The following is a 20,576-nucleotide window of genomic DNA, read 5'->3' as shown; positions in this document are numbered from 1 at the left end:
AGGCCCCTGAAATCTACCTCTACAGCAAACATCTAACACAGTAGGACTCTCAGCCAGAAAACATGAAGCCTGGAGACCATAGTCCTATTCCCAGATATGTGAAGTCCAGCATCCAAAATGTTACAGTGTGTGTTGGTGGTATAGTGCTAAGCATAGCTGCCTTCCAAAAAAAGTTACAAGGTGAGCAAAAGGCAAAAAAATGCAGAGTTTGAGGAGATAAAGCAGGCCAGAGAACCTGACTCAGATATGGCAAATATGTTGCAATGATGAGACTGGGAGTTTAACTACCGTTAATATGCTAAGGGCTGTAAGGGGGAAAAGTGGACGATCTACAAAAAGAGGTAGGTAATAGATGCAGAGAGATGGAAACTCTAAGAAAGAATCAAAGGGAAATGCTAGAAATCAAAAACACAGTGACAGAAACAAAGAATGCCTTTGACAGGTTCATCAGCAGACTGGACATGGCTGAGGAAAGAATCAGTGAGGTTTACCTAGATATAAGACCAGATACTATAAAACTCTTAGAGAAAAACATAGGTCAAACACTCTCTGACATAAACAACAGCAACATCTTCTCAGATCCACCTCTTAGAGTCATGACAGTAAAAACAAAAATAAACAAATGGGACTTAATTAAACTTAAAAGTTCTGCACAGCAAAGGAAACTCTAAACAAAATGAAAAGACAACCCACAGAATGGGAGAAAATCTTTGCAAGTGAATCGACTGACAAGGGATTTATCTCCAAAATTTATAAACACCTTCTGCAGCTCAATACCAAGAAAACAAACAACCCCATCAAAAAATGGGCAGATCTAAACAGTTCTCCAAAGAAGATATACAGACGGCCAAAAAACACATGAAAAGATGTTCAACATCACTCATTATTAGAGAAATGCAAATCAAAACCACTATGAGTTATCACCTTACACCAGCCAGAATGGCCATCATCAGAAAGTCCACAAACAATAAGTGGTGGAGACGGTGTGGACAAAAAGGAACCCTAGTACACTGTTGGTGGGATTGTAAATTGGTGCAACCATGTGGAAAACAGTATGGAGATTCCTCAGAAAACTAAAAATAGAACTACCATTTGATCCAGCAATCCCACTCCTGAGCATTTATCCAGAGAAAAAACCATGACTCGCAAAGACATATGTACCCCAATGTTCATTGCAGCACTATTTTCAATAGCCAAGACATGAAAACAACCTAAATGTCCATCGACAGAGGAATGGATCAAGAAGATGAGGTACATATACACAATGGAATATTACTCAGCCATTAAAAGGAACAAAATACCGGCATTTTTAACAACATGGATGGACCTAGAAATTCATGCTGAGTGAAGTCAGCCAAACAATGAGACACCAACATCAAATGTTTTCATGGACATGAGGAATCTGAAAAAAGGACAGAATGAACTTCTTTGCAGAACAGATACTGACTCCACAGACTTTGAAAAACTTATGGTTTCCAATGGAGACAGTTTGAGGGGTGGGGGGGATATGCTGGGGTTGTGGGATGGAAAGCCTATAAAATTGGATTGTGATGATAATTGTACTACTATAAATGTAATAAATTCATTGAATAATAAACACACACACACATACACAAAAGAATCAGTGAGGTTTAATTTATGTCACTAGAAACTTCCCAAACTGAAAAGCAAAGGAAAAAAATAATGGGGGTGGGGTGGGAAGAACAGAACATATAAGAACTGTGAGAAGATTATGAAAGATGTATCATAATTGAAATATGAGAAGAAGAAACACAGAAATTAGCAGAAGAAACATTTGAAGTAATAATGGCTGAAAATTTTCTAAAATTAATGACAGGTCCCGAAGCACAAATCCAGGACACTCAGAGAACATCAACAAGGATAAATCCCAAAAAACTACACATATGAATATCATATTCAAATTGCAGAAAACCAAAGGCAAATCCTCAAAGAAGCCAGAGGGTAAAAACAAAAGACATACAAACAAACAAAACCCCACCTGCAGAGGACCAAAATGAAGGATTATAACTGACTTCTCAGAAACCATGAGCAAGAGAATGGAGTGACTTATCTGAAGTGCTGAACGAATAAACCACCAAACTATAATTCTATATCCAGAGAGATTAACCTTCAAAAGTGAAAAAGAAATAAAGATTTTCTCAGCCAAACAAAAACAAAGGGATGCACTGCCAGGAGACCTGCTTTGCAAAAACTGTTAAAAGAAGTTCTTAAAAGAAAAGGAAAATAGGAGTTCCTATCATGGCTCAGTGGTTAACGAACCTGACTAGTATCCATGAGGATGTGGGTTCGATCCCTGGCCTCGATCATTGTGTCAGGTATCTGGCATCGCTGTGAGCTGTGGTGTAGGTCACAGATGTGGCTCAGATCCCACATTGCTGTGCCTGTGGTATAAGGACAGTAGCTACAGCTCCGATTTGACCCCTAGCCTGGGAATCTCCATATGCCGCAGGAGTGGCCCTAGAAAAGGCAAAAAGACAAAAAAAAACAAAAACTGATCACACAAAATATGCCATCTAACCACAATGGAATTATCAACTAGAAGCAGATAACAGAAGGAGGAAAATCTCCAAATACTTGGAAATTAGACAATATATCCTCGCTCTCTCTTTTTTCCTCACTTGAGGCATGTGTAAGTTCCTGGGCCAGGCATCAACCCAAGCCAATGCAGTGACAACATTGGATACTTACACTGTACCACAAGAAAACTCCTAAGATAGGAGTCCCCATTATGGCTCGGTGGAAATGAACCCAACCTGTATCCATGAGGATGCAGGTTTGATCCCGGGCCTCACTCAGTGGGTTAATGATCTGGCATTGCTGCAAGCTGTGGCATAGCTGGCAGATATGGCTCAGATCCTGAGTTGCTGTGGCTGTGGCTGACAGCTGTCACTCTGATTCGATCCCTAGCCTGGGAACCTCCATATGACACAGGTGTGGCCTATAAAAAAAAAGAGAAAAAGAAAAAGAAAACTCCTAAAATATATCAAGCTGAATGAAAATGAAAGTTCAGCATATAAAAGTCTATGGGATGCAGCTAAAGAAGTTCTCAAAGGGAATTTTTGTTTGTTTTTTAGGGCCGCACCCGTGGCATATGGAGATTCCCAGGCTAAGGGTCCAATCGGAGCCACAGGTGCTGGCCTACGCCACAGCCACAGTAATGCCAGATCCAAGCCACGTCTGCGACCTACACCACAGCTCATGGCAACGCTGGATCCTTAACCCACTGAGCGAGGCCAGGGATCAAACCCGCAACCTCGTGGTTCCTAGTTGTATTCATTTCCGCTGCATCATGACCAGAACTCCTCAGAGGGAAATTTATATCACTAAATACTTACATTAGAAAAGATGACGCAACACAACAACGGGAGGAAAAAGTATGTATACATGTGTGTGTAACTTGGTCCCCATGCTGTACAGCAGAAAAATTAATTAATTAATTAATTTAAAAAATGAAAAGATGAAGACTCTTCAATTAGGAATCTTAGCTTCCACCTCATGAAACAAAAAAAAAGAGCAAAATAAACTTAAGCATGCAGAAGAATGCAAATAATAAAGGGGAGAAATCAATGAAACAGAAAACAGGAAAGTAACAGAGAAAAATCAAACTGCAAGCTGATTTTCGCTAGAGCTGAATGATAAACTTCTAGCAAGACTAACAAAAAGAGAGAAGACAAAAGTTGTCATTATTAGAAATAAAAGAATATCTTCACAGATTCCATAGACTTTAAAAGGATAATAAAAGAACACTACAAATACACACAGAAACTCAACAACTTAGATGAAATGGACCAATTCCATAAAAAATACAAAGTATCAGAATTTCCCCAAGATTAAATATGTAGATAATTTAAATGACAGCTCTAAAACTATTAAATAAATTTAATTTGTGGGAGTGCCCTTGTGGTCATTGCTGTGGCTCAGGTTCCATAACTGGACTGGGAATTTCCACATGCCCCTGACACAGCCAAAAAAAAAAAAAAATGTAATTTATAGTTTAAAACTTCCAAAAAAGGCGAGTTCCTGTTAAGAACCAGACTAGTATCCATGAAGATGTGGGTTTGATTCTTGGCCTCGATCAGTGGGTTAAGCATTGGGCATTGCTGCAAGCTGTGGTGTAGATCCAAGATGTGGCTCGGATCCAGTGTTGCTATGGCTGTGGTATAGGCTGGCAGCTGCAGCTCCTATTTGACCCTTAGCCTGGGAACTTCTCTATGCCACAGGTACAGCCCTAAAAAGAAAGAGAAAAAAAAAACCTTCCAAAAAAGAAAGTGCCAAACACAGATGTCTTTTTTTTTTGTCTTTTTTTTGCTATTTCTTTGGGCCGCTCCCGCGGCATATGGAGGTTCCCAGGCTAGGGGTTCAATCGGAGCTGTAGCCGCCAGCCTACGCCAGAGCCACAGCAACGCGGGATCCAAGCCGCGTCTGCAACCTACACCACAGCTCACGGCAACGCCTGATCGTTAACCCACTGAGCAAGGGCAGGGACCGAACCCGCAACCTCATGGTTCCTAGTCGGATTCGTTAACCACTGCGCCACGACGGGAACTCCAGATGTCTTTACTAGTAAATTCTAACAAACATTTAAACTGCTTTCACTGGAGTTCCCGTCGTGGCGCAGTGGTTAATGAATCTGACTAGGAACCATGAGGTTTCGGGTTCGATCCCTGCCCTTGCTCAGTGGGTTTAGGATCCAGCATTGCCATGAGCTGTGGTGTAGTTTTGCAGACGGGGCTCGGATCCCGAGTTGCTGTGGCTCTGGTGTAGGCCAGTGGCTACGGCTCCGATTAGACCCCTAGCCTGGGAATCTCCATATGCCGAGGAAGCGGCCCTAGAAAAGGCAAAAAGACAAATAAATAAATGAATAAATAAACTGCTTTCACTGACATGTGGAATCTGAAAAAAGGACTGACTGAACTTCTTTGCAGAACAGATGCTGACTCACAGACATTGAAAAACTTATGCTCTCTGGAGGAGACAGTTTGGGGGGTGGGGGGATGTGCTTGAGCTGTGGGATGGAAATCCTGTGAAATCAGATTGTGATGATCATTATACAACTACAAATGTGATAAATTCATTTGAGTAATAAAAAAAAATAAAGTAAAAAAAACATTTAAACTGGAAATAACACCAGTTCTATACAATATCTTCTGGAAAATAAAAGAGACAACCCTTCCAACTTCATTTATGAGGTTAGCGTTACCTCAATACCAAAAGCGGGCAATAACAATACAAGAGAAAAAAACCCCAGGGAGTTCCTGCTGCGGCTCAGTGGTAACAAACCCAGCTAGCATCCATGAGGATGCAGGTTCGATCCCTGGCCCTGCTCAGTGAGTTAAGGATCTGGTGTTGCCATGAGCTGTGGTGTAGGTCACAGATTCCGCTCGGATCTGCTGTGGCTGTGGCATAGGCGGGCAACTGCAGCTCCAGTTTGACTCCTAACCTGGGAACCTCCATATGCCTTGGGTGCAGCCCTAAAAAGAAAAAAAAGGGAGAAAGAAAAACCCCTCAGAATACAGATGCAAAATTCCTCAACAAAATATTATCGGGTGGCAGGGAAAGGATAAATTAGGAGGCTGGCATTAACACACACACTACTATATACAAAATAGATAACAACAACAACAACAAAACCAGATAACCAACAGAGACCTACTGTATAGCACAGGGAACTAGACTCAGTATTTTGTAATTATAAGGGAAAAGAATCTGAAAAAGAATGTGTCTCTGAATCACTGTGCCGTACTCAAGGAATCTACAAAAAAGTTCCCAAAACTAATAAGTTTAGCAAAATCATAGAATACAAGTCAACATATAAAAATCAATATTCTCTGGAGTTGAAACTGAAATTTATATTACTCAGCCATTAAAAGGAAAGAAATAACAGCATTTGTAGCCACATGGATAGACATAGAAATTATCATGCTAAGTGAAGTCAGTCAGACAACGAGACACCAACATCATATGCTATCACTTACATGTGGAATCTAAAAAAAAGGACACAATGAACTTCTTTGCAGAACAGATATTGACTCACAGACTTGGAAAAACTTATGGTTTCCAAATGAGACAGGCTGGGGGATGGGGGGGATGTGCTGGGGGTTTGGGATGGAAATGCTCTAAAATTGGGTTGTGATGATCATTGCACAACTATAAATGTAATAAAATTCATTGAGTAATTAAAAATAAAATAAAATTTAAAAATAGAAAATGAACTAAAATTTATAAAATACTATTTACGGGAGGCTCAGCGGAAACAAATTCAACTTGTATCCATGAGGACGTGGGTTTGATCCCTGGCCTCGCTCAATGGATCGGGGACCCGGTATGACTGTGAGCTGTAGTGTAGGTCGCAAACTTGGCTTGGATCCCACATTGCTGTGGCTATGGTGTAGGCCGGCAGCTGCATCTCTGATTTGACCTGTAGCCTAGGAACTTCCATATGCGATGGGTGTGGCTCTAAAAAGAAGAAAAAAAAAATACTATTTACAACACCTCTGCAAAAAGTGAATACTTCAGTTAATTCTAACAATCATGCAGATGTGTATGCTGAAATCTATAAAACACTAATGCAAGAAATAAAAGAAGATCTAAATAAAAGAAGAGACATATCATTCTCACGCAGAAGATGCAGTATAGTTAGGACGTCAGTTCTCCCTAGACTGACCAATAGATTTAACGTGATTCCCATAGAAATCCCAGCAGAAATTTTTATATAGACAAACTGATTCCAAAAAGTGTATAGAAAGGCAAAGGACCTATAGCTAAAAGTATTTGGAAAAAATGGAACAAAGTTGGAGGATTCATATTACCTAATTTTAAGACTTATTTTAAATCTACCATAACGAAGACGGTCCTCCCACAGGTGAGTGGATGGGCCGCTGCGGCAGCCTTCACCTGGGACATGGCTCTCCCTGAAAGGACCACCATCAGTGCAGCCACACAGACGCTGAAATCAAAGCCACATGCTGTAAGATTCCATTTATATGACATTCTAGAAAAGGCAGGACCATGGGGTTAGCAAATGCAGGCAGGGCTGGGTCTACACAAAGGCAGCATATGTTTTTAGTGATGGAGCTGTTCTGTGTTCTCGCTGTGATGATAGTTACACAAATCTGCACATGTTAAAACTCTTGGAACCACACACACACACAGATACACGAATACGTCAATTTTACTGTGATTTTTTTTTTTTTTTTGGCCTCGCTCATGGCATGTAGAAATCCCCAGGCCAGGGAGCAAACCTGCACCACAGCAGCGACCCCAGACACTGCAGTGACAACACTGGATCCTCAATACACTGAGCCACAAGGGAAGTCCAAAGCAATTATTTTTAAGGGAGGGAGGTCATTTTCCAGAAACTTCTGCCTTTGGTTCTGTAACATAAACCCCTCCAAGGCAAGGGAACACCCATGTCTGAAACCATCTTAAAACAGGAAAAACAGATAAGATACACATGGAATTTCTCTCTCTCTCTCTCTCTTTTTTTTTTTTTTTGGGCCGCACCCACAGCATATGGAGATTCCCAGGCTAGGGTCCAATCGGAGTTACAGCTGCTGCCACAGCCACAGCCACAGCAATGCCAGATCCAAGCTGCGTCTGCCACCTACATCACAGCTCACGGCAGCGCTGGATCTTTAACCCACTGAGTGAGGCCAGGGATCAAACTCACAACCACATGGTTCCTAGTCAGATTTGTTTCTGCTGTGCCACAATGGGAACTCCCCACACATGGAATTTCAATAAATATCCTGCTGCAGGTTTACAAAGGCTGAGGCATGTACAGCTAACTTGATTAATTAAAATCACTCCAGTGTACCTCTGAGGGTCTGTCATTAACTTCCCAGTGGGTCTCACCCTCACTCCCGTTTTGAGCAGCAAAGGTATGGAATGTGAAAATGCAATTCCCTCCTGATGTCTGATGAATAACCTACACCCAGGGGTGTGAGCCCAAGACACTTATCACTAGAGAAATGTTATTACTGGTCACACAACCACCTAGAGCTTTATCGGTGAGCTGGCTGGAGCATTTGATTCTCTATCAAAGCTAGAAATTCCTTGGAGTTCCTGTCGTGGCTCAGTGGTTAACCTAATCCAACTAGGAACCATGAGGTTGTGGGTTCGATCCCTGGCCTCCCTTAGTGGGTTAAGGATCAGGCGTTGCCATGAGCTGTGGTGTAGGTCGAAGACATGGCTCAGATCTGGCGTTGCTGTGGCTGTGATGTAGGCTGGCAGTTGTAGCTCTGATTCGACTCCTAGCCTGGGAACTACCATATGCCACGGGTGTGGCCCTAGAAAATACAAAAAAAAAAAAAAAGCTAGAAATTCCAGAAGAGAATTCCTATAAACAGTGGCCTTTCTTTTCCAAAATGTTTGAGGGGAGTAGATGTTACTGTGAAGGTTCCCTGTTCACATATTAGTCCAAGAACAGACCAGGCAGTCAGCAGAGGGGCACCTGCTGATGCTTCCGGGTCACACACCTGCAAGAACAATGCTGTCAAGATTCCCAGGAAGACAGGCTAATTCCTAAGGGCATGATTTTCCTTATCTCTCTCTCTCTCTCTCTCTTTTTTTTAATGGCCACACTCAAGGCACATGGAAGTTCCCAGCCTAGGGGTCTAATTGGAACCATCAGCGGCCAGCCACAGCAACACAGGATCTGAGCTGAGTCTGTGACCTACACCACAGCTCATGGCAACACTGGATCCTTAACCCACTGAGCGAGGCCAAGGATTGAACCCATATCCTCACAGATACTATGTCCAGTACTTAACCTGCTGAGCCACAGTGGGAATTCCTGATCTTCCTTTTCTTTATCAAAAATAAGCAAACATTTAACAGGCACAACCTTGCTAATAACTAAAGAAACCAAATTAAACCAACATAAGCAAGTTTTCTACCACAGGGTGCACTGCGCTGATTCCAAGTGCCTGGTCCTCTAGGGTCAAGGGCTTTGCCTCCCACACCCCTGGCAAGGAGGAACCCATGAGGTTGTCCTGGTCAGAGATCCCACTGCACACACATCCCACCAGCGACGTAAAGGAGCCGTGGCAGGACCTGATGAAAGAAGCAGAATATAATGTACTTTTGTATCCAAAGAGAAAGAAAACAGGAAGACTGAAATTTTTCACAGAGCTCTATCTGAAAGTCCTAACTTCTCAGAGAAAACCAGAAGCCTAACTAGAGGGAACGGCTTAGCACACCAGGTATATGTTTTCAACAGTAACAAAAACTGGCAAGCTTGTAAATTGCATCAATACACAAACCTCGTCTTGTCAAAAAATACAGAAATTAGCAGAACAAAGCAGAATTCTAGCACACATTTCAGCTCCACTCAGTACATTCATTCCCTACTGGAAGAAACGAGGACAGAACCTGCAGGGAAATGAATGATAAGGTCTTGGTAAATACAGTCTTTCCTTTAAGTTACCTGTGTTCCTTCTTTGAAATGTTTGCATACTTTGCCATTCTTTTATGAGACAACTGTTGCAATTTATTTTTATTTTACTTAAGTGACATTGAGAGGAAAAATTAAAAGGGCTTCTAAGAGATTTTTTTTTTTTTTTTTGCCTTTTTAGGGCCACACCTGAGGCATATGGAGGTTCCCAGGCTAGGGGTCAAAACAGAGTTGTAGCCGCTGACCTATACCACAGCTCACAGCAAATGCCGGATCCTTAACCCACTGAGCAAGGCCAGAGATCGAACCTGAGTCCTCATGGATACTAGTCATATTTGTTTCCCCTGAGCCACGACAGGAACTCCTAGGAGATTTTCTTAATGCCCCACTCCCAGCCTTGAAGCCTGGGGTGTACTTTCTGTGGACAGTCAGAACCTCTGGAGAGATGGCTTGACCTTTGACCTCTCCATAGGAGGCTTGCTTTTGATATATACTCTTTTTCTTTTAATAATCTTTTTTTTTTTTTTTTTTGGCCACATTCATGGCATGTGGAAGTTCTGTGGCCAGGGACTGAACCCACATCACAGGTGCCACCTGAGCCACAGCAGTGACAACACCAGATCCTTAACACACTGAGCCACCAGGGAATTCCTTGATAATAACCTTTTGATAATATAAAACTCTTATTTCTTAAGTCCTCATCCTGTAATAGGCACATTCCCAAACACTGAGGAGTTTAGCTTTGTGAGGGACACTATTATCATCCCTATAATAAAATCAAGGAAACTGAGGCACAGAGAGGTTTAGGTAATTTGCCCAAAGTGAGAACTGGTAAGTGAATGCATACTGAGGTCTTAAAATACAGAACTACCCACGCCTACATCCTACTTTGTGCCTCCTAATAACATGTAAACCCACAAAGTAGTTTTGAATAGTTAAAAAAAAGTTTTTCCATGAATAAGTGTAGGAATCTGAAATCTAGAATTTATGGGAAAATGTCTCTTCTAGTTCTAAACCAGAAAGTCCTATGTTATGCAAGAATTTAATATTAATAAACCTAATTATAAGGAAAGAACATTAACTTGGACAGTCCTCCAAATTAAAAAGCAAACATTCTATGTCCCAGTCCATTTTTATTCATCTGTTAGGAAATCTTCTCTTTGCCAGAACCAGGGTGTAATCTTTCTCGTTTCATGCTGACTATAAAGAAAACAAGAGTTGGAGTTTCCTTCATGATGCAGTGGGTTGAGAATCTGACTGCAGCAGCTCAGGTCACTGTGGAGGTGTGGGTTCAATCCCCTGCCCAGCCCAGTGGATTAAAGGATCTGGCGTTATTGCACCTATGAAGTAGGTCGAAACTGCTGCTTGGATTCGATCCCTAGCCTGGGAACTTCCATATGCTGAGTGTGTAGCCATTTAAAAAGAAAAAGAAAAGAAAAGAAGAAACATAGCCTACAAAATCTACTTAGAAAACTCTAAGAACAACTGCCCCCTGCTCATTATTATCCCAACTTTCTTTTTCTTCTTCTTCTTTTTTTTTTTTTTTTTTGTCTTCTTAGGGCTGTACTCATAGCATATGGAGGTTCCCAGACTAGGGGTCGAATTGGAGCCGAAGCTACCAGCCTACGCCACAGCCATAGCAATGCCAGGTCCAAGCCGCATCTGTGACCTACGCCCACAGCTCAAGCAACACCGGATCCTTAATCCACTGAGCGAGGCCAGGGATCGAACCTGCATCCTCATGGATACTAGTCAGATTGTTTTTGCTGGAACACAACAGGAACTCCCCAACTTTCTTTCTTTCTTTCTTTCTTTCTTTTTTTTTTTCAGGAACTCTCCAACTTTCTTATTAAATTCCAGCCATGGAATTAGGAGCCTCAAGGCAAGTCACACAAAACTGTTTATTGTCTTTGTTTTTCACAAATATTTAAAGCCCACGTGGAATTCCCATTGTGGCTCAGTGGTTAACGAATCCAACTATGAACCATGAGCTTGTGGGTTCGATCCTTGGCCTCGCTCAGTGGGTTAAGGATCTGGCATTGCCGTGAGCTGTGGTATAAGTCGAAGACGTGGCTTGGATCCCATGTTGCTGTGGCTCTGCTGTAGGCCATCGGCTATAGCTCCAATTAGACCCCTAGCTTGGGAACCTCCATATGCCGTGGGTGCGACCCCTAAGAAGACAAAAGATAAAAATTAAAAAATAAATAAATAAAAGTCCACAGAACCCAGCAATGGACTGAGTTTCTCCTTCTAAAGAATGGTCCTGCTGTGAAGGTCTCTGTCTACAGCAAGAACTCACTGGCCCCCAAAGCAGATTCAGAATCGCCAAGAAGTAATCACCTATAATGTAGACAAAACGTGGCAGTGGAGAAACCAGGCCGCTGGAAATCATAGTACTTTGCTGGTGCAGTCACTTGAAGTCCCTCCCACACAAACTAAACTAAAGCAAATCATTACCATCCAGGACTGATGCAAAGTTTCCTAAGTCGAATGGCACAGAGAGCAGTACAAAGACTCACATGGAAACTTTCCCTGGTCTGACGCCGAGGGCTCAAGAGCTAGTGAGACTTCATGCGGCGCCACAGAAGTTTTTGTTTGTTTGTTTTGGAGGACAAAAATTAGACCTTATTTATTTTTAAAACCAAACCACTAGGAAAATATATCACAGTCTTGAAACAGCAAACAGGCTATATTATCGTTTCAAGTAATAAATTGGTAAAAAGACAATAAGGTCATTATCAAAACAATAAGGTGCCAGAACAGACACTGACCAGTGCAGAGAGGGGCCCAGGCACCCCAGGCAATGCAAGTCCTATAAAACACACCTCTCCAGAGTTCCCGTCATGGCACAGTGGAAACAACTAGGAACCATGAGGTTGCACGTTTGATCCCTGGCCTTGCTCAGTGGGTTAAGGATCCAGCGTTGCCATAAGCTGTGGTGTAGGTCACAGACGTGGCTCAGATCCCGCATTGCTGTGGCTGTGGGCCAGCGGCTACAGCTCCAATTTGACCCCTAGCCTCGGAACCTCCATATGCCACAGGTGAGGTCCTAAAAAGAAAAATAAACACCTCTCCTGGTGGTGCCTGCCAGTACCCGGTGTAAAAAGCAACCCTACCCTGACTCACCCAGCAATTGGACCTTGTGCAGGAAAGAACTTGGGAGTTGGGAAGCGTAGGAGCTGGCCACACACCTGCCCTCACTGACACAAGAGCTCAGAGAGGGGCAGGCTTAGCAGGAACTGGCTATCTGAATGATTCTAGCATAAAAGTCTTCTTAAAATGTTCTCCTATTTTAAGTCACAGAATTTCGGAGTTTTAAGGTAACTTAACTTGGCTTATCCTTATTTTGACAGACTTGGAAAAAGTATCCTTACTTGACAAATGGGGAAAATGAGGCACAGACACTTGAAGCCCAAGGACATTCCAAGACATAGGCAGTCTAGGGAATTCCCTTGTGATACAGCAAGTTAAGGATCTGGTGTTGTCACTACAGCGGCTAGGGTTGCTGCTGTGGCGAGGGTTCCATTCCTGGCTGGGGAACTTCTATGTGCCTCGGGAATGGCCCCAAAATAAATAAAACAAAACAAAACAAAACAAAATAAAACCGATTTCTGTCCAGGACATACCCAACCCATCTTTGTAAGCACACTAACAGTTCCCTGTGCTCCCCCATGGGACATTCTGGAGCCAACTCTGGCTAAAATTCAGGTGTTCACTCTTTGAGACAGGAAACCCAAAAGAAGAGGAGTTTGGGGTGGCAGAGGTGAAGACAGAAATCCAGCTTGGAATGTGCTGAGTCTGAAATATCTAGGGGGCAGGAAGGTGGAAATGAGCAAAGGCAGCTGGATATCTGGAGCTGAGAGACTGAAAGAACGCTATACACAAAGCTACCCGAAGCACTGTCTCCTTTCCCACCACCTGTTCAGACAACAAAGCCAGAAAAAATGCCATATTTCATCAAATCTATGATGACACTGATTCTAAGGCAAATGACTAAAAAAGAAAAACTGCTGTCAAAACCTGACACAATGAATTCTAAGACAGAGCTGATTATAAGATACATCTAAACTTAGGGACATTATAAGATAAAAAATGCATTTAGAAAAGATGAAATATGATAAGTTTTCATTGGTGAGAGGTATTTAAATTATAGTGAATCCTGAGTGTGCATGTGTTTTTATAACCTTTTGTTTTGTTTTGTTTCGTTTTTGCTTTTTAGGGCCGCACCTTCAGCATATGGAAGTACCCAGGCTAGAAGTCGAATTGGAGCTGTAGCCACCAGCCTACACCACAGCCACAGCAACACCAGATCCAAACTGTGTCTGTGACCTGCACCACAGCTTACAGCTACCCTGGATCCTTAACCCACTGAGTAAGGCCAGGCATCAAACCCGTCCTCCAGGAGTTCCCGTTGTGGTGCAGTGGTTAACGAATCCGACTAGGAACCATGAGGTTTCGGGTTCGGTCCCTGCCCTTGCTCAGTGGGTTAACGATCCGGCGTTGCCATGAGCTGTGGTGTAGGTTGCAGACGCGGCTTGGATCCCGCGTTGCTGTGGCTCTGGTGTAGGCTGGTGGATACAGCTCCAATTAGACCCCTAGCCTGGGAACCTCCATATGCCGCGGGAGCGGCCCAAGAAATAGCAACAACAACAACAAGAAAGACAAAAGACAAAAAAAAAAAAAAACAAAAAAACAAAAAAAACCCCCGTCTTCCAAGCTAGGGGTTGAACCGGAGCTACAGCTGCCGGCCTACGCCACAGCCATAGCAGCACAGGATCAGAGCCGAGTCTGGGACCTACGACACAGCTCAGGCCAAGGCAGGATCCCTGACACACTAAGCAAGGTCGGGGATCAAACCCAAATCCTCATGGATACTAGTTGGATTCGTTTCCACTGTGCTACAACAGGAACTCTTGTAACTTTTTATTCTGATAGCATTTCAAACATATAGAGAAACCGTAAGAATAGTGCAAAGAATTCTTGAAAACTCTTTACCCAGCCAGCTTCACCAGCTGTTTCCACTTTGCCCCATTTATCATGTTCGTTTTCTCATTTTCTCTCCCTTCCTCTCTCCCCTCCCCCACTGAGTTTCAGACTTCATGCCCTCTTATTCCTAAACGTTTCCATACACATTTACAAACTCAAGGACGCAGTCACTGTACAATGTGACATTGCTAACATACTGTTGGCCGATCCTCCACTCACGAATTGTGTCCACTGTCCCAATCACGTCCTTCATGGCTAACTCCTCCCCCACTCAATCCATGGTCAAGCTCTAAAAGCAGTTGTCCGGTTCCTTTAGTATTCCTTCAACTGGAATAGTTCCTCGGGTTTTGTGTTTCTGGAACCTCAAATTTCTTTCTTTCTTTCTTTTTTCTTTGTTTGTTTGTTGTCTTTTTGCCTTTTCTTGAGCCACTCCCACGGCATATGGAGGTTCCCAGGCTAGGGGTTGAATTGGAGCTGTAGCCACCGGCCTACGTCAGAGCCACAGCAACTCAGGATCCAAGCTGCATCTGCAACCTACACCACAGCTCACGGCAATGCCGGATCCTTAACCCACTGAGCAAGGCCAGGGATCGAACCTGCAACCTCATGGTTCCTAGTTGGATTCGTTAACCATTGTGCCACGACAGGAACTTCTGGAACCTCAAATTTCTGAAGCGTACAGAAATTTGTAGGATGCGACTTGTCTCAAGTCTGCACAGAGAGGTTCAGGTTACTTTGGGAAAACACCAGGCAGGGTGGTTTCCACCTTGTATCAGGGGGTTAACTTGGACGTTAACTTTGATCACTTAGTTAAGGGGTATTCACAGCAGTGCAAAGTCTTATTTTGAAATAATGAAAATTCAAAGAGAATTTAAAATGTATCAGAATGTTTTAAAGCCACAACGTTGTGTGAACTATCAGCTATTTTTTGTTCTTTTGCCACCGAACAGGGCCAGCTAGGTCTGAACTACACAGATCCCTGAAAACATCCTGCCTGAAGTGGTTTTCTAGGGATGCTACCAGCCATTGATGTAGGTTGTGGGGTTTAGAAATCGGGCTTTCCAGTTTCTGGCCCAGTGAGAGGGCAAAGTCACCTTGTCACTTTCTTTGTCCAGATCCTCAGAGAACCATGACTTCATCGAAGCCAGACCAGAGTCAGTCACCTGGGCCCAGGGACTCACTCAGCACAGAGGGGTTGATCCCCTGGGGCAGGAAGAACTGCCTTCCCTGTTATCAAGGGGACACTGCATCGTCAGTTGGATCCGGTGTCCACTCGGGGACATGCAAACCCGGAGAGGGAGAGGCGAAGTCTCTTCCAAGGCTCCTCATCCCTGCCCAGCTGGGGAGCTAGTCATGCTGCTTACATTTGTCTGGTTTTGTCCACTTCCACGAGTGTGGCCCAAAGCCAGGAGACCACGTGGACGGAGTCCAGCATCTTCTCCCTCGAGCCACCTGAGTGCAAGGCAGGTGGAGATGTTCTAGATACAGTGAGCCCTCCCTGGGGTGACAGACTGCTCATCAAATTCTTGACTAAGCAGATGGCCTTGTTGGTTTTGAAAGAACTTATAACCGTTTACAAACTTCCTGTGCCCTGAAGCTCGACTCCAAATCACCCGTTTCAATTATATTACTTGATGCTTGCTCTTATGTTCATACCATCTGTGACCCTGAGAGCAACCCTAGGCCCGTGTGAACCGCGCTCCTACAGGTTCTGCCCTGGAACCAGATCACTGCCCTCCACGCAGGGGTGGCGGGGGCATCAGACCCTTTTGTTATTGTTACTTCCGAGGGCGTGCCTGCACACATGGTCCACAGGAGGCAAAGCCCTTATTAAGCCTCTACACTCTTGCTCACAAATGGAATCTGAGTTGACAATTCCTCTACTGCCCTGTACTTTGCGCTTCTAGACAAATCATGGAAGTCACATCTTGTTATCAACACTGAAAACTCCTAGTTTCCTTTCTAATGTGCAGAAAGGATGTACTGAGACAGTAAGGTATCAGTCCTGAGATGGGAACGGACTGCTGTGAGCACCACTCAAAGGAATTGACCTGAAGCTCTGAGAACAGAGTTTGGCACACAGTGAGTGCTCAACCAAGACTTAAACACACATCACCAAGAGATGGGGTTTCTGACAGTAGTATGGCTGGTGTCTGAGCCATGCATGGGGCCAGGTATGGGGAACCTGCTACCTGCCCTCCAGTGACCAGGCACCCCAAAGCCTGCCCCGACCCAGTCCCATGCACCCTGCTTCTGGAGAGTTGCGGCAGGGAACTGTGGGGCCTGTCCCAGGTGTCCCAGTAGGTGACTGGTTCAAATGGCCCAGAGGCCACCAGGCACGTGACTCCTCATTCTTAGGTCGAGCGATGGAAGTCCACTTCCCTCTTCCTGCAGATGTGAGTGAAACAGCCACCACCAATGGGGCACTGTGCAGAGGAAGAGGGGCAACCTGGCCAGAGGCTGGTTCAGCCACCGGAACAAGCCATTCTGCAGCCTGTACTTTCCTCCCGGGACCTCTTTCTTTGTTTAAGCCAAGACTGAGTCGGGTTTTCCATCATTGACAGCTAAAAACATAACTGATACATATATCTGCAAACGTAAAATTCTTCACTGGAAACTTAAAAACCTACAGATGGTTCAAGACTGATTTCCCTTCAGATCTTTAACAATAACAATAAATGATGACCACTTTGAGAAATTCCAACACACCAAAATTTTAACTTATTAAGCAAAGCCTATCCCAAAACAAGATAACTGGGTATAAGAGCATGAGTCATCACAAGGATTCACCAGTTTTCTCTCATGAAATACAAAATAACAGTCAAACAGAGGTTGGCAGGTACCAGCACGTCCCTGAATCACCTGCAGTGCTCTGGTTCATTTGAGATGATGCACCTGTCCTGAGAAATGAGAAGGCACATACAGAATATTCCAAAAGACTCCTTTGTCCCATGGTTCACAAACAAAACAATGACAGAATCCTTTGATGGAGAGGTCTCAGGGGAGCTGAAGGTTATCCCAAGGATGGGTTAAGGAAAGCCTTTTGCTACCACCACCCTCCAAATAGCTCTAGGTAGAGTCTGACCCAAAGTTTTGGCCTCCTGCTTGTGATTAACCAAATTGTTGGCCTTGAGCCTGAATTCCTAATCTGAACTTGAAGCCAAGGACTAAACTAAGACCAAATCTAAAGTCCAATTACAGCTAATGCAGCTCAGCCTTTTAGGAAATGACCACAGAATCGGACAGCAAAGTAGCCAGGGCCCTGGAAACATCCGTTCAGGCTGGAGCCACATCACACCCTGACTCCACTTCTGAAACGTCCACTGCAAGGCGAGACCAGGACACTGTTTCTGCCTCTTTCTTCTAGACATTTCTTGAGTCAGGGAAGGAAAAAGATATTTAGCAGCCACTTGTTCACGGCCAGATCCAAAGGCAAGTGTCTCAGGTTGAAAGAACAGTCAGAGGGATCCCTCACATGCCCCCAGTCCCAAAAAACATATCCAAAAAATTCACAAAAAAAGAACCATCCACTAACTAGCACCTAAAACCACTTAGCATAAAAGGGCAGGATCTAAACACTTTGAATACTCACAGTTAGAACTTTAGGTGTTCTAACTCGGAGCAGCCCAGCAAACCACAATACATGGAGAAAATATAAGTGACAGAAATATCAGTTTCCATCAAAGTTTATAACTCCTCAATTGAAAAAATGTTAGGGGAGTTCCCATTGTGGCTCAGTGGTTAATGAATCTGACTAGGAACCATGAGGTTGCGGGTTTGACCTTTGGCCTTGCTCAGAGGGTTAAGGATCAGGCGTTGCCGTGAGCTGTGGTGTAGGTCACAGACACGGCTCGGATCCCACGTTGCTGTGGCTCTGGCGTAGGCAGGCAGCAACAGCTCCGATTCGACCCCTAGCCTGGGAACCTCCATATGCCACAGAAGCAGCCCAAGAAATGGCAAAAAGACAAAAAAAAAAGTTAAAACTCTAACTCTTCTGTAATGTGTTCTCTTCCTAATTTGATGATGTTAAATGTTATCTCAAGTGCTTAGGTGGAGGCCTGTTATTTTACCATTCTGCAAAAGCAATTATCCTCTATTTTTTATTGAGCCTGAACTATATATAAATACTTATGTCCCACTGTACTGGCCAGTATAGACCAGCTCAATCTGTAATGGTGTAAACCACTACAGATGATGTGTAAACCAGACAGGAAAGGGACAGCATGGTGGCAGCCACATCCCTAACCACCTTAGCTTTTTTTTAAATATGCACTTACTTCTCTTTTACACGTTCACACAACTGAGAGGCTGCTTAGTGTTCTCTTTAACGGACCGGTTTTTAACTTTTTTTTTTTTTCTGCTTTTAAAAGTATTCTAAGTCCAATGTGGAAAACCTGGAAATCACAGCTGCGGTCTCTGTGGAGCAGCTCACCTTTGCTCAGTGTCGGTGGTGGGGCAGTGAGCATCATTCAACCCTCCAAGCCCCCAAGCCCCACAGTTCTTGCCCCGGACTCCTCCCTGTTTCACAGCCTGGCCCAAGACTCCAGGAGAAGAAAGGAACAGAGAGACACACAGCCCTACACAGAGGTCCCAGTAATCACGATTTATGGACCGGTGACTGAAAGCACTGACGGGAGGAAAGCGGCACTTCTGCAAACAATTCATAGCAGACAAAACTCGCAGCAGACTTTTCCACCCCAGAGCTCAGTGAGTGCTTATTTCTAACAACTTTTCTAAGTGCAAACTCGTTATACATTAGAAGGAAGCAGGTAGTCCCGAGAGCCCGTGCATAGTAGGGGGATTTTATTCAGAGCTCATCCTGTGCAGTAACTGGACGCCAACAGCAGCTCAGAGGACGCGCCCGGCCACCCCGCGACCCCAGCCGACCACACGCGCTCCGCCTGACCTAGTCGCGGCCACCGCCGGAGGACCTGGCTCTGTGGGACCCGCCCAGCCCCGCATGGTCTCGGGGGAAGCGGGCTCCTACCAGGCTTCCCGAGGGGCCACTAGACTCGTAGGCGGAGCGAGGCACGGATCCCCAGCACTTGGTCCCCACCCGCCCACCCCTGGGCTTCCGCGGAGGCGCGATCGCGGTGCGCGGCCCGCTCACCTGGGCTAGGGGCGTCTCGGGTTCCGCCCGCGCGCGGACAGACCAAGAGCGCCGGGCGGGCTCACGCCTCCCACCCGCGTCCTGCCGCCGCTCTTTGTGTCTGGAGGTCCCTGCGCCGCGCTCCTCCAGGCCTGCAGGCGCCGCGGGTGCTACACGCTAGGGACGCCGAAGGCTCGGCTGGGGCGGGGCCAGAGGAGGTGGGGCCTGCGCCTCCGAGCCGAACACAGGGGCGGGACCATAGACGGCGGGGGCAAAATCGGAGGCGGGGCTGGAGGGGATGGGGCAGAGTGGGCGGGGCTAAAGCGGTGGGGCTAAACAAGGGGCAAGGCTAGGAGCGGGGCGTGGTCCAGAGGGGGCGCGGCCGCCAACAATGGGCTGAGGCCGGAGGACTGGACCTGTTTAAGCAATCCAGAGGGGCGTGGCCAGTGACGAGTGGGCGGGGCGTGCGGGGTGTCCCTCAGCAGGAATGCGCAGGGTTGGGTTGCAAGGGCAGCCCAGGGGGCATTTCTGGAAAGATTAGAGCCTCAGGGAGTGAATCCAGAGGCAGACCTCACTGATCTCTGAGCTATGCACCCTTGTTGTTCACAGGTCTTGGTCTAGAATCCTCTTCGGGAAACAATCCGAGGAAGCCAGTTAGGCAAAACCCCAAATCGCAGCTGAGGAAACCAGAAGACATAAAATTTCAAAGTTTTTCCATCATACATTCAATCAACAAATATTTATTGAGCATCTACTAGTGTCAGGCATTGAGAACAAAGCAGTGAAAATGGGAAGATCTCTTTTGGGGGAAAAATCACTGCCCCTCCTGGAGTTTACATGCTAGAAGACAATTTTAAAACTTAAGGGAAATGTACAAAAAGCGTTAGTAAGTTGAAAATGCTAAGGAGAAGCAAAGAGGAGGGGAACCTAAGGAGTGCAGAAAGTTGGCCAGAAAAGGTCAGCAGGGGAGTTCCTGTTCTGGCGAAGTGGGTTAAGGATCCATCCTTGCTGTAGTTCTTGCGTAGGTGGCAGCTGCTGCTTGGTTCTGATCCCAGGGCGGTGCAGCATTGTGGGGGAAGAGGTGAT

General features: G+C 45.0%; 1 protein-coding gene across 2 annotated transcripts in view; it reads right to left on the bottom strand.

Moving 5' to 3' along the window:
- The window catches only part of NINL (ninein like), a 110,273-nt gene extending 90,590 nt beyond the window's left edge, over nucleotides 1-19,683 (bottom strand). For both annotated transcript variants that reach the window (XM_047771559.1, XM_047771558.1), the window contains exon 1: nucleotides 19,512-19,683. The gene's annotated coding sequence lies outside the window, so the exon portion shown is untranslated. The remainder of the gene's footprint in view (nucleotides 1-19,511) is intronic.
- Nucleotides 19,684-20,576: the final 893 nt, after the last annotated feature.

This window comes from Phacochoerus africanus, chromosome 3 (assembly GCF_016906955.1).
Source record: "Phacochoerus africanus isolate WHEZ1 chromosome 3, ROS_Pafr_v1, whole genome shotgun sequence".
Taxonomy (NCBI): Eukaryota; Metazoa; Chordata; class Mammalia; order Artiodactyla; family Suidae; genus Phacochoerus; species Phacochoerus africanus.
The sequence above is the reverse complement of the archived record's forward strand: the minus strand, read 5'-3'. Positions and strand labels throughout refer to the sequence as shown.